At 41.6% G+C, this 13,299-nt stretch overlaps 1 pseudogene; it reads right to left on the bottom strand.

The window, feature by feature from the left end:
* Positions 1-12,136: 12,136 nt before the first annotated feature.
* On the bottom strand, positions 12,137-12,999 carry LOC118890150 (annotated as a pseudogene).
* Between the last annotated feature and the right edge of the window lie 300 nt (positions 13,000-13,299).

Here is a 13,299-nt window from a genome sequence, read left to right as displayed (position 1 = left end):
CCAGGGCTAGCAGCTTATTAATCAGTTCAGAACCTTTCCACGCTGCTCCAATTTTTTACAAGCTGTCTGTTTCCTCTCCTGTCGTTGGTGGCTTAATTCCAGGGACACTCACCTTGGGAGAGAAGGCACCGACATACCAAGATCCTTCCAGAGTCACCCTTGCTTGCAGGCACCTGCAGATTTCCCTTGGACGTTTCCTGTTCAACTCAACAGGTTTTAATTATGTGAACGAATATTTGCTCACTATTAAACCATGTTTACCCTCGTAAAAGGCAAACTCCAAAGGACCGGGATTAGGCAAGCCCAGAAGGAGCTGAACATTTATGTAAACGTGCTCATGTTTCCTACCACCTCGCCTTTCCTTCCTGCTCCATCCTTCTGGGAGTTCGGCACGTTGGTCTCATTTGAAGCAAATGATCACAAGTTCTCTTTTTTCAATTTCCACCTACTCCTCGTGTAAGCAGGACTATGTTCTCCTCCTACAGGCACCTCATCTTTCTGTGCAGAAATATCCTCTGTTGGTTCCTTAATAAAGACTAACTCTTTGTGACCCTAATGGTGCTACAAAGGTGCTTCCCTTTCTGTGGCTTCTGGGTCATATTTCTGAACGAAAGGAAGACTGCCTCAGAAAATCTGAGATGTATTGTTTCTCAGTTCTTGTCAAGCATGTCGCATAGTTTGTTCCACTGCCAATTTCTTCCTCATAATTCTGACATGTTGGTCCTGAAACACATTCATTTCCCATAACCGAAAGAGCCCGAGTGGCAGGGGTGAGGGAGGGGACTTTACAATTCAAGAGAGAGAAAAATGGAAGCTAGTTATATGAGACTTCATTTATTACAATAGTGAACACAAGAGTTTCCAATGTATTGTTTTGGGTGGTTGTTAGAGTCCAATGTTCTTATTTAGAGCTGAGAGATTATGTTAAGGTCCTTTCTCCCCTCCCCCCAATACATGCACACCAGGCTGCTCACATGCGGGGTTGGGGGGGGACCATCTCAGGAAAGGAAGCAAGAATCAAGTCACACATCTATCAACCAATGGAAAGTGAGCCATTTTATCCACGAAGTAGCTGAAGCAAGAGCGTGTAAGCACCCTTTCATCTACAACAGAGCCTGTGCTTGGATCATGAGAAGTCTGACCCACACCAGAAACTCTCAGTACAGTAGGTATTTAAGAAGGCAAAACGCATGCCCTTCCTCTTCTCTAAATTAGTTCTGTGATGCTGGTGGAATGAAAGTCTTCAGCTTTCAATACACATCACTCTGATATAAATAACCACCTCTGAGGGCCTCACACTTGACTTCCTCAGAGCTCAGGTCTTCACTTCCCCCAATGTGTGGTCAAATACACCTGTTCCTCCAAAAAATAGCACACTGACTTCTTCTAAGTAAATTATCCTCAGATATTTCCAAGGCAAGGTCCTTTACCTAGGGGATCAGTTGCACGCACATGCAAGACGCTCCATCGCATTTCTCCAAAGACACTAACCTACAAATCCAGATAGGCGATTCTGGAAATCAAAGAAAACCTGCCATACACTGTGATCTTTAATCACTGCCTGTGTGTAGGTATAAATAGTTCAGCTGAAAACATACTTGTTCAGACAAGCCTGTGCACACTGCACATGCACACACGCATACACACATAATGCCATGTGTCACAAACAGTAGAAAATTCCATGCTTTCAGGATAGGCACCAGCCAAATGCTTACATTGTGAAGCTGAGAATGCAAGTGGCAAAATGAGTGATTTCAGGCCACTTTTGATTATATTTTTGGAGCTTGGCCAGCAGAGCAGATTCCAAGCAAACCAGCTCAGGTGGTTCACCGTGGAATGTGCAGTTCACCAGCCTGAAACCAAGCTCTTTGTCAAGCTAGGGGGATGTTTCTTCTCCTCATCCCAGCTCAAGCTCCAGCTCTATAACATGTTAACTAAATCCCAAGTAATCAGCCTTCCCAAAAATGTGTAAGGAAAAAGGTTTCAAAGAGGAGGGGCAAACAGAACAAAACTGGCTCACATCACGAGCAGCTGGAAGGTCTGCGAACAACCAGACAAGCCCATGCTGAGCACCACTAGTTAACAGACACGACAAGGAGCCGATGCGCCGTGTCAGGCCAAGGGGGAGAACAGACTGAGCTCAAACACACTTCTCCCCTATGTGACCCTACACCCATCATCCAGCTGGTCAAGAAAATAGTTTCCCTTAAGCGGGCAGCCTTGCTTGAGGAAGTCATGTCGAAAAACAAAAGCTGACCCTGGGGATGTGTGATAAAGTTCAAACTGGACCCCTTTCTATACTGAGGATGGACTCAGAGCACATAACCTATTTGGGGGCATCTACTCAGATTGAGAGGAGCTGGGGCTTTAGGAGGGAAGAAGCAGCTGTGGTTTTCCTGGCCCGAGAACCCAGATTCAGTGTGCATCAGGCTAGCTTGAAGATTCCAGAGTGGAGTCTTCCTCCTTATTAGACACAAAAGTCCATGAGAACCACACTTTTAAGTTACATAAATACACAGTAAATGAATAACTAGTTATTGACCATTTATATGCATGGCATTTGGGGTGGCAACCACTGATACAGAACATTTGCCCCATTTAAGATCTGAGGTGTAAATTAGGGGAAACTATTCCAAAGTAAAAAAAAAAAAATTTTTTTTTTAATTTTTGACAGTTTCTTAGCTCTTTGATGTTATCACCTGTCTTGAAATTCAAAAAAAATAAATATTTAAAAATCTAGGCAGCAAATGGTATAATTTTATTCATGCCCTAAGTGTTGGATAATAAATTAGCCTCTGTCTCTCACCCTCATAAATTCCAGACTGATTAAAAAGCCTAATGTGAAAATCAAAATGAGTATTAAAAGGAAACATGAGAGAATATTTTACAATCTTGAGATAGGGAAGGACTTTCTAAGCAAGATATAAAACTCAGAAACCATAAAGAAAAAGATTTATAGCATTGACTGAATAAAAATTTTAAACTTTGTGAACTCAAAGTCAATATAAATAAAGACCAGGAAAAAATATTTACAATAGCTGTAACAAAGAATTAACATCCAGAATAAACAGAACACATACAAACCACCTAATAATTAACATACAAGGAATAGTCATAGGAAATTCACAATTAGCCAGTTTGATAATACTACTCATGACCCCAAAATTTCATTCCTAGATATATACACAACAGAAATGTATGCACATGTATTCTAAAAGACATGCACAAGAATGTTCATAGCATCAATATTTGCTAATAGCTGAAAGGTGGAAAGAACCCAAATGTCCATCAATCAATAAATTGTGGTATATTCACATAGTGGAATATAATAAGCAATGTAAATTAATATATTACAGCTAGGAGCAAGTACATGAATGACTCATAATGTTGAATGAAGGAAGCTAGACATAAGAGTGCATGTTGTATGATTCCATTTTATGAAGTTCAAAAACAAGCACAACTAATCTATAGGAGGTATATTACAGGATAGTGATTTCTTTGGGGGAGGTGGGAAAAGGTCTGATAATATTCAATTTCTCGACCTGGGTGGTGGTTACAAGAAGAGCTCAGGCTGTGTTAATTCTTTCAGTAGTACACTTATGACTTGTGTACTTTTCTGTATTTTTATACTACAAGAAAATGCTCCCCCAAATCCAAATGGTCAACAGGCATATGAAAAGATGCACAATAAAACTGGTAAATCAGATAAATGCAATTTTAAATGACACGAATTCTTCTGCATGTAATGTTAGCGATTTTTTTTTTTTTAATTGATAATGTTCAGTGTTGATGGGTATTTTGGTGTCTTTGTAAATCAGAACAGAATTTTCGGGGAGAAGCTTTTGTATTATTTACCCCAAATTCAAATGTGCATGCCTTTTGGTCCAGAAATTCTACTTCTAGGAATATATCCTTCACAATATTTATGCATAAGCACACAAATTTGGGTCCAAGTATGTTTGCTGTAATATTGTTTGTGATGCTGAAAAATGGCAAACACCTATGTACCCACAATCAGGAAAGAATGCAGCTGTTAAAGAAAGTGAGGGAAGCCTCTATGTACTAACACAGAAAGAACTCCAGGGTACATTGTTAAGTTAAAAAAAAAAAAAAAAAAAGTAAGCCACAGGACAGAACATATTATATGATCTTGTTTATGTATAAATGACCTGAATGTAAACTTTTAAAACAAACAAAATTTAAAACAAGAAAACAAAACTGAAATCTGATGTGGCTCATTTATCTAAATATCTTACAAATCCTATCACAAAAGAAACTTAACTTCTCTCTGGAGATAGAATGCACCGTATAAGAATTCCCTGGAACCGTCTGTCTGTTTCCTGGGACAGATCCTGAGAAGCCTGCACCACGACGGCGAAGAACTGTTTCTTGTTGCACAGACTCCCGGCGGAGCCTCAGTGTCTCAGGAATGCCAGCTCCCACACAGGCTTCAGCAACAGCACATGGACTCTCTCCAGCCCTTTGTGCTTCCCAAGCACTTTTCAATAATTAACTGATCTGCCTAAAGGGCGGGGTGGGTGTGGCTCCCACAGACTCTGCATTCCCGTCAGACGCGGTCCTCTGGAACGCAAAGGCATCCCTTAGCAACGGCTGTTCCTCGGCCCCTGCCCTTCCTCAGCCCCCAAACTCAGGGAGGCGAGGCGGGGCGGGGGGGGGGCCTTCAAGGGCAAGTGGGGGGGCCAGAAGGCAACTCTTCTCTGGGAAGAGTTATACTATTCTCTACCCTCCCGGCCCCATCTCCACCTATGGAGGAAGAACATTGCAACACGCAGCAGGAGAAATAACCTCTTAGTACTGTCAGTTTCAACTCTGCCATTTTTTGCTCAAGGATCCTACGAACAACAGAAAAATGTATAGATCCTTTCAATTTCTTATTGTGCAAATAAATAGCAGGAGCAGTCTCTGTTACCATATTTTCAAACGGCTAGCATCTGGAGCGAAGGTTTCCAGCCTCTGGAATTTAACAAACCATTAAAATTTCACAATTTGGGGGGGGGAACCCAACAAAGAATTGCTCATTTTTATTTTACCCAAGTACAGACATTTTAAAAAACAACCTGACTCTTGCCACCATAAATGAGTGGGCACCTCAATACCAAAACAATGTGATCATGACAATCTCAGATTTTAAAAGCAGCATTTTAATTTTAATACATTTAAGATCCATGAAAAACACGTATTCCTCATAGACTGGTGAACATTTCCTCACAGAATGGCATCAGTCCCCTTGGAAAGAGTTGACAGAGATTAAATCCTAAATTCCCAACCTGTCTATGCCTGAGAAAGACAAGAAGGCATTTAAAAGAAAATACAGATTCCAGGTTCTCACCCCATATTTACCACATCAGCCTCTCAGTTCTTCAAGAATGGGGCCCTGGTATGTGTATTTCCTTAAAAAAAGGTTTTTTTTTTTTAACTATGATAAAATATTCATAATATAAAATTTACCACTTAAACCATTTTTATATGTACAATTTAGTGGCACTAATACAGTCACAGCGTTGTGCCATCATCACTACTATCCATTCCTGAAACATTTTTATCATCCCAAACAGAAACTCTGCAAGGGTTTAAAAATAACTCTCCATTTCTCCCTCCCCCTGCCCCGCCCAGCTCCTGGTAATCTCTATTCTACTTTCCAGGTACCGCATATAAATTGAATCATATGATATTTGTCCTTTTGTTATTTTATTTAGCATAATGTTTTCAAGTTCATTTACGTTATAACATGTATTAGAATTTCATTCCTCTTTATGGCTAAACAATATCCATTGTATGTATAAAGCACATTTTCTTTATCCATTCATCTCTTGGTAAAACAGTTGGGTTGTTTGTACTTTTCGGCTACTGTGAATAATGTTGCTACAAACATTGGTATACAAGTTTCTGGTTCAGTGCCTGCTTTCAGTTATTTTGGGTATATACCAAGGAGTGGAATTGCTGGGTCACATGTAATGCTATGTTTAACTTTTTGAAGAACCATTAAACTGGTTTCCACAACAGCACACCTTTTTACATTCCCGTCAGCAATGCACGAGAGTTCCAATTTTTCTACAATTATGTCAACACTTGTTATTTTGTTTGTTTTTTCATTTTGAGTTTTTGTTTGTTTTTTGTTGTTTTATTTTGTTTTGTTTTGGGTAATAGCCATCCTAAGGGGTGTGGAGTGATATCTCTTTGTGGTTTTGATTTGCATTTTCCTCATGACTAATGATCTTCGTGCATCTTTTCATGTGCTTATTGGCCATATGTATATCTTCTTTGGAGAAATGTCTGTTCAAGTCCTTTGCCCATTTTATTTATTTATTTTTTAAATTTTTAAAAAATTTTATTTATTTATTTATTTTTGGCTGCATTGGGTCTTTGTTTCTGTGCGAGGGCTTTCTCTAGTTCGGCAAGTGGGGGCCACTCTTCATTGCGGTGCACGGGCCTCTCACCATTGTGGCCTCTCCTGTTGCGGAGCACAGGCTCCAGACGCGCAGGCTCAGTAATTGTGGCTCACGGGCCTAGTTGCTCCGCGGCATGTGGGATCTTCCCAGACCAGGGCTCAAACCTGTGTCCCCTGCATTGGCAGGCAAATTGTCAACCACTGCGCCACCAGGGAAGCCCCCATTTTATTTTTTTATTTTTTATTTTTTAAAATACAGACACCATTTAATGTGCCCATTTTAAAATTAGGTTTTGTTTTGTTTTTTTGCTGCTGAGTTATAGGAGTTTTTAATATACTCTGAATATTAACTAACTCCTTATCAGACTTGCAAATATTTTCCCCATGCTGTGGGTTGTCTTTTTACTCTCTTCAGAGTGTCCTTCGATGCAATAAAGTTTTTAATTTTGTTGAAGTCCAGTCTGTCTATTTTTTCTTTTCTTGCCTGTGCTTTTGGTGTCATATCCAAGAAATCATAACCAAGTCCAATGTTATGAAGATTTTCTCCTGTGTTTTCTTCTAAGAGTTTTATAATTTAGCTCTTAAGTTTAGGTCTTTGTTCCTAAACAAAATGGATTTTTGTATATAGTATAAGGAAAGTGTCCAATTTCTTTCTTTTGCATGTGGATATCTAGTTTTCCCAGTACCATTTGTTGAAAAGATTGTCCTTTCCCTATCGCATGGTCTTGGCACCCTTGTCAAAAATCATTTGATCACATATACAAGGGTTTGTTTCTAGGATCTCTATTCTATCCCACTGGTCTATATGTCCATCCTTATGCCAATACCACACTGCTTTGATTACTGTAGCTTTGTAGTAAGTTTCAGAATCAGAAAGTGTGAGACCTCCAACTCTGTTCTTCTTTTGAAACGTTGTTTTGACTATTCCAGGTCCTTTGAGATTCCATATGAATTTTAAAATAGATTTTTCTATTCTGAAAAAAAAAACTGCTGTTGGGATTTTGAAAGAGATTGCATTGAATGTGTAGAGCAATTTGGGTAGTATTTTCCTCTTAACAATATAAAGTCTTCCAGTACATGAACTCAGGATGCCTTTCCATTTATTTAAGTGTTCTTTAATTTCTTTCAGCAATGTGTTGTAATTTTCAATGTTCAAGTATTTAGCCTCCTTGATTAAAAATGTATTCCTGACAATGGAATGATTGTCTTAATTTCCATTTCAGATTTTTCATTGCTAGTGTATAGAAAGGTAACTGATTTTTTGTGTTATTTTGTAAACTGCAACTGCTACATTTTGTTAATTAACTCTAGCTGTGGTGTGTGTGTGTGTGTAATCCTTAGGATTTTTTACATAAAAGATTCTGTCATCTGTGAACAGAGATAATTTTACTCTTTTCTTTCCAATTTGGATGCCTTTTTTCCTATTGCCCAATTTCTCTGGCTAGAACTTCCAATATTATGTTGAAGGAAGCGGACACCCTTCTTTTTTTCCTAATCTTAAGAGAAAACCTCTCAGTCTTTCACCATTGATTATGATATTAGCTGAGGATTTTTCATATATGGCCTTTATAATGTTGAGGAAGTTTCCTTCTGTTTCTAGTTTTGTCATTGAGTGTTGAATTTGTCAAATGGTTTTCTGCATCAATTGAAATGATTCTGTGGGTTTTTTTCTTTATTGTATTAATGTGGTATATTATAGTGATTGATTTTTTTAAATTAATTTATTTATTTTGAAATTTTGAATTCTATTTATTTTTTATACAGTAGGTTCTTATTAGTTATGTTTTATACATATTAGTGTATATATGTCAATCCCAATCTCCCAATTCATCCCACCACCAACACACACCCCCACCCCCACCCCCACCCCAGCCACTTCCCCTCTTGGTGTCCATACGTTTGTTCTTATAGTGATTGACTTTTTTTTTAAATTTACTTATTTTATTTTATTTATTTTTGGCTATGTTGGGTCTTCGTTGCTGTGCGTGGGCTTTCTCTAGCTGCAGTGAGCAGGGGCTACTCTTTGTTGCAGTGCGCAGGCTCCTCATTGCGTTGTCTTCTCTTGTTGCAGAGCACGGGCTCTAGGCATGCGGGCTTCAGTAGTTGCGGCTCGCGGACTCAGTAGTTGTGGCTTGCAGGCTCTAGAGAACAGGCTCAGTAGTTGTGGCGCATGGGCTTAGTTGCTCCATGGCATGTGGCATTTTCCCAAACCAGGGCTCAAACCCGTGACCCCCGCATTGGCAGGCGGATTCTTAACCACTGCGCCACCAGGGAAGTCCCTAGTGATTGATTTTTAAATACTGAACTATCCTTGCATTCCATGAGTAAATTCTATTTGGTCATGGTATATAATCCTTTTAATATGAAGCTGAATTTGATTTGCTAGTATTTTTATTTAAATCTATATTCTTAATGGGTCCTGGTCTATAGTTTTCTTTCCTTGTTGTGTCTTTTCCTGGCTTTGGTATCAGGGTAATGCTGGCCTCATAGAATGAGTTAAGAAGTGTTCCCTTCTGTTCAATTTTTGGGAAGATTTTGAGAAAGAGTAGTGTTAGTTCTTTAAATTTTTGGTAGAATTCTCCAATAAAACTATCTAGTCCTGGAATGTGTGTTTCTATTTTTTTTTTTTTTTAATTGAAGTATAGTTGATTTACAATGTTGTGTTAATTTCTGCTGAACAGCAAAGTGATTCAGTTATACACACATACATTCTTTTTCATATTCTTTTCCATTATGGTTTATCACAGGACATTGAATATAGTTCCCAGTGCTATACAGTAGGACTTTGTTGTTTTGGAATGTGTATTTCTAAACCAACTTCTCCCTCTTCCCTGCTCCCATGTTTCTGATATACAGTTGGGTTTGGGACTAACTACCCCAAATACCCGATTTGAACACTCTTGGATATAACTCTTCATAAACTAGTCACATTATATTTTTTAAAAGAGAGAAAAAGCTTTGGGTAAGAAATGTACTCAAGCTACTCAGCTCTGGAAGTGCCCACAGGAGGGAAAGAGAAGGACAGAGCGGTGAGTGAGCCTCTGAGAACAAGGAGAGCATTGACAGCCTCAGGAGGAACCAGGTGCCTGGTGTACAGCTTCTACCCTTCACCTGAGTGCAGCTGTTTCCACCTAGATAGCTTCTCCCCACAGCTGTACCTGGCCTGTAACCACTAGAGTTCTGGGCAACTATTTAGACTGAGAGATGGTGAAGGGAGGAGGTATTATGTACAAAATGCGACTCGCAGGAGTCAGATCACCAGGGGTCAGGTCCCTCTCTGAGCTCTAATGGGCCAAGCGGATGGTGCTGAAGCAGGAAGAGGAAGCTTCCTGGCACAAATTGATTAACGTGAGGTTATTCTCACTAAATGTTTTCTTAATCTTGTGCACAAAGATTATGGACAATGGAAAAGTGTCATAAAACTTGTAATCAGACAGAAAAGCTATTTTCTGCAGGTCCCTTTGCCTTTTAACCTCAATCTCTCTTCTCCCCACCCCCATCTTTCCTCAGGCACCAGGCTACATTTCCAGTAAAATCTTGCTTGGCCACTTGTGTAGAAAGAGGAGTTAATATTTGAATACTCAACGGACTGGTTCTCCTTGGGAGCAAGTAGCCAAGTAAATATCCAAGCGAGAACAAGGGAAGGAACAAAATGGCACCAAGCCCAAATGAGAAGCGCCTCAGTCACCCTGCAACACCCTGGATGCGCCCAGAGAACAACATCCTCTCTCCAGGTGAGTCATGGCCTCCACACCCAGCAGGGTGTAGACACACTGTACTGAAATAAAATAGTAAGACTAAGTCAAGCAGGTAAAACACTCCCTTGCTATCAATTTGATAAAATGCTCAACCCTGCTTCAAGAATGGAAGACAGAAGGAGCGTTTTCAACAATACCAGGTTTTATATAATCCCACTAAAACTAGGGATCTGCAGTAAGGCTTGAAAATGTGTAGTCCCACAGATATTTCCATCTATAAACACAAAAGTGCATGGAAGCTCTGAAAAAAGTTTTTGTTTTGTTTTAAGGGGAGGGGAACTTCTATAGTACTCTAGACCTTGAATAGATGATAAAAGACAATTTGGAAGATCTGAGTTTCCTCTTCGAAATCCAAGATGTAAATGCACACTTAAACTATTCCTATTTCTACTTTTTTTCCCCCTTTTACCTCATACCCTTGAAATAGAGAAGAGAAAGTGATAATAGCATCCCAGCTATGCAGAACTGGCTCAAGAGACCAAAGGCCTAAAAGAGATTGTAACGTTAGCAAGAAAGCCTGTGATTAAAAGTCACTTAAGACCTAATGCTCAAATATTCTAAGCTACTATTACATCAGAAACATTATTTCTCAAGATGGAAGGACTAGTGAAAAACATTATGCGCCTGCAAAGGTGTAAACTTACCCACAAGGCTGAAGTAGCCTAAGCTCTGATCTTGATGAGCATAGAAGTTCCTCTGCCCTTTTTTATAGGTAGAAAACATCCCAGATAAACTTGCATCAGGTCATTTTATCACTATCATGATGATTATTGTCAATAAACACTTATTAGGCATCCAGTTGCCAGCACTAACCTGACCAGACCAATTTCAACTTCTTTGAATCATTACTTGGTGAACATATCCAAGGGCATTTCTTCATCACTGTTCTGGACTTACACTCTTTGCAATTTCTATATAGATATGTGCTGCTTTTGACACAAGCTTTCGTTGTAAGTAGGCACTAAAATACGGGCTTATAATTAGCTCTCTAGGGAGGCAAAAGTGTGTGGTAGAGCAGAGCTCAGCAGGAGAGAAGTCAAGGCAGGTATTGAAGAAACACGGCACGGAAGACGCGTAATACAAAGGTTATTTGAAGTGTGGGCAATACCACTAAAGTAGGGGAAGAAAACAGAGTCCTATCACTGCAGACTTTTCTAGTTATTATTTCCACACATATTAGCACGTGGTTCTGAAAGTGTACTTGTGCTTTATCCAACCCCATCCAATCTTGGAAACATACAGTGGGCTGGAATGTAAGACACATAATCCTGGACAGACCACAGCTCCATGTGGGCAGCATTGTGTCTAATCAAGCCCATGTCTCCAGTCCTGGGGCCAACACCTTTCCCCATGATGGGCTCTTAGTTCCTGTTTCTTTTTTTTTTTTTTCTTTTTCTTTCCTTTCCTTCTTTCCTTCCTCCCTTCCTTCCTTCTTTCCTCCCTCCCTCCCTCCCTTCCTCCCTCCCTCTTCCTTCTTGAAGTGTGTATTTTATTCATCCCTTGGCATCTTGAAATTGTCATCTCCCCCCACTACCCCACCATTGATTTCAAGGTGACAAAGGAACTGGTGATATGTCAGAACTGTTTTACCTGTTAAATACATCACAAACCATAGCTGCCAAATCATCTATTGAAGAAAATGTAGGTCACATCATTCACTGTCTGGTGATCACTCTTCTCCAGGTAGATGGTTCGGTGCCGTCATCACGACAGGAAGCAGTCCTGTGCAGGTGCTAAGTCGTCCCCCCTCAGACTCTCCCCTGGGAACGCTCTTTCAGCCCAGGAGGCATTTTGATGGGTATCTCTCCTCCGTGCTCAGTGCCGTTACCAGGCGTCAGATACTTGAACATCAACCCCCAGTTCTTTCGAACCATGGCAGTACCAACCCAGTGCCCGTGATGATGGGATCCCCTCTGGTTACGGCTCATGAGATCATTTCTTTAAGAACTGCTCTTTGGAGACGTCTGCCTTAAACGATGGGGTTCCCAAATGTGCAGTTCTCCTCAATAGCAAGGTTGTAATTGGTACCCTTCCCATCTTTGTAGGTGCTGGTCACTATCATCCAGCCTCGCTCGCCCCATGGTTCGCCCCATGAATCCCGGACAAGTCAATGCTCCATCCCATCGCTGACACCCCACCCGGCCACGGAAATGATGTGGTTTATGTAGGCCTTGTCATGGTATTCAGCATAGATGCCTCCAGTGTAGTTAGACATCTTTTCTGTTGCCATCGTACCGCCCCTGATGGGACCGTTTGTGTAGATTTCCGCCATCACCTTTTCCCTCCCGGAGACGGAGCCGTAGTCGCCAACTTTCCAAAGGGTGTAGTTCTGGATGACACGGCGCTCTTTGAATTCGGTGCATGTTCCGCACTGGTTAAACTTGTCACACTCTTGGTCCTTGGTCTGGTCGTTGCTGCGGGTCTCGTCGGGGATGCGGCGCGGGCGGGCGTGCTCCCACCCCTGCAGGTGGTCGCCCGCCTCCCAGGAGCCGGCGTTGCCGCCGTCGATGACGTGCTGCGCTGAAGGCCGCACCCCCTTGCGCTTGTTGGGGCTCCGGTCGGCCGTGGCGCTGGTGCCGCCGCCCTGGGGGATGTGCTGGCTCCTGGTGACCCTGGCGTAGTTGACCCCATCCGCGTTGCGCCAGTCCCAGCTCTTGGGCAGATCCGATGGGGACAGGTGCTCATGAGGCCGGGGGTATGTCTTGCGCCCCAACTGGGTGAGCTGGTTCCCGCGCAGGGGCCGGCAGCCCGGGCGGAAGTGGAAGCCGGCCTGCGCCGCTCCACCAGCAGCAAGAGCTGCAAGAGCAGCGGCGGCGGCCTGAACGACGCCATGGCTCCCGCGCCGGTGCGATCGGACCCCCAGTTCTTGTTTCTTGAATCTCATCCTTCCAGACCTCCCCAGTTGTTACTTTCTTAGCCATTTGACATCTAAATCTAAGACTAGAAGTGAACTCTAAACCCTCATGTCTCTAAATTTCAAGCGCGCTGCCGTGGTACATAGAACCAGCCTCGATGCAGGAGTAGAAAGGATGCTCGTCGACTTCGGCTGTGCCTGGTCTAAGCTTGGCTTAACCTCAGATAGAGTTCTGGCTGCCTTATTTCCAAAAGGTTCCTGCCTTTCCTGAGAACTCA

Source organism: Balaenoptera musculus, chromosome 2, assembly GCF_009873245.2.
Source record: "Balaenoptera musculus isolate JJ_BM4_2016_0621 chromosome 2, mBalMus1.pri.v3, whole genome shotgun sequence".
Taxonomy (NCBI): Eukaryota; Metazoa; Chordata; class Mammalia; order Artiodactyla; family Balaenopteridae; genus Balaenoptera; species Balaenoptera musculus.
This window is presented reverse-complemented; position numbering and strand designations above follow the sequence as displayed.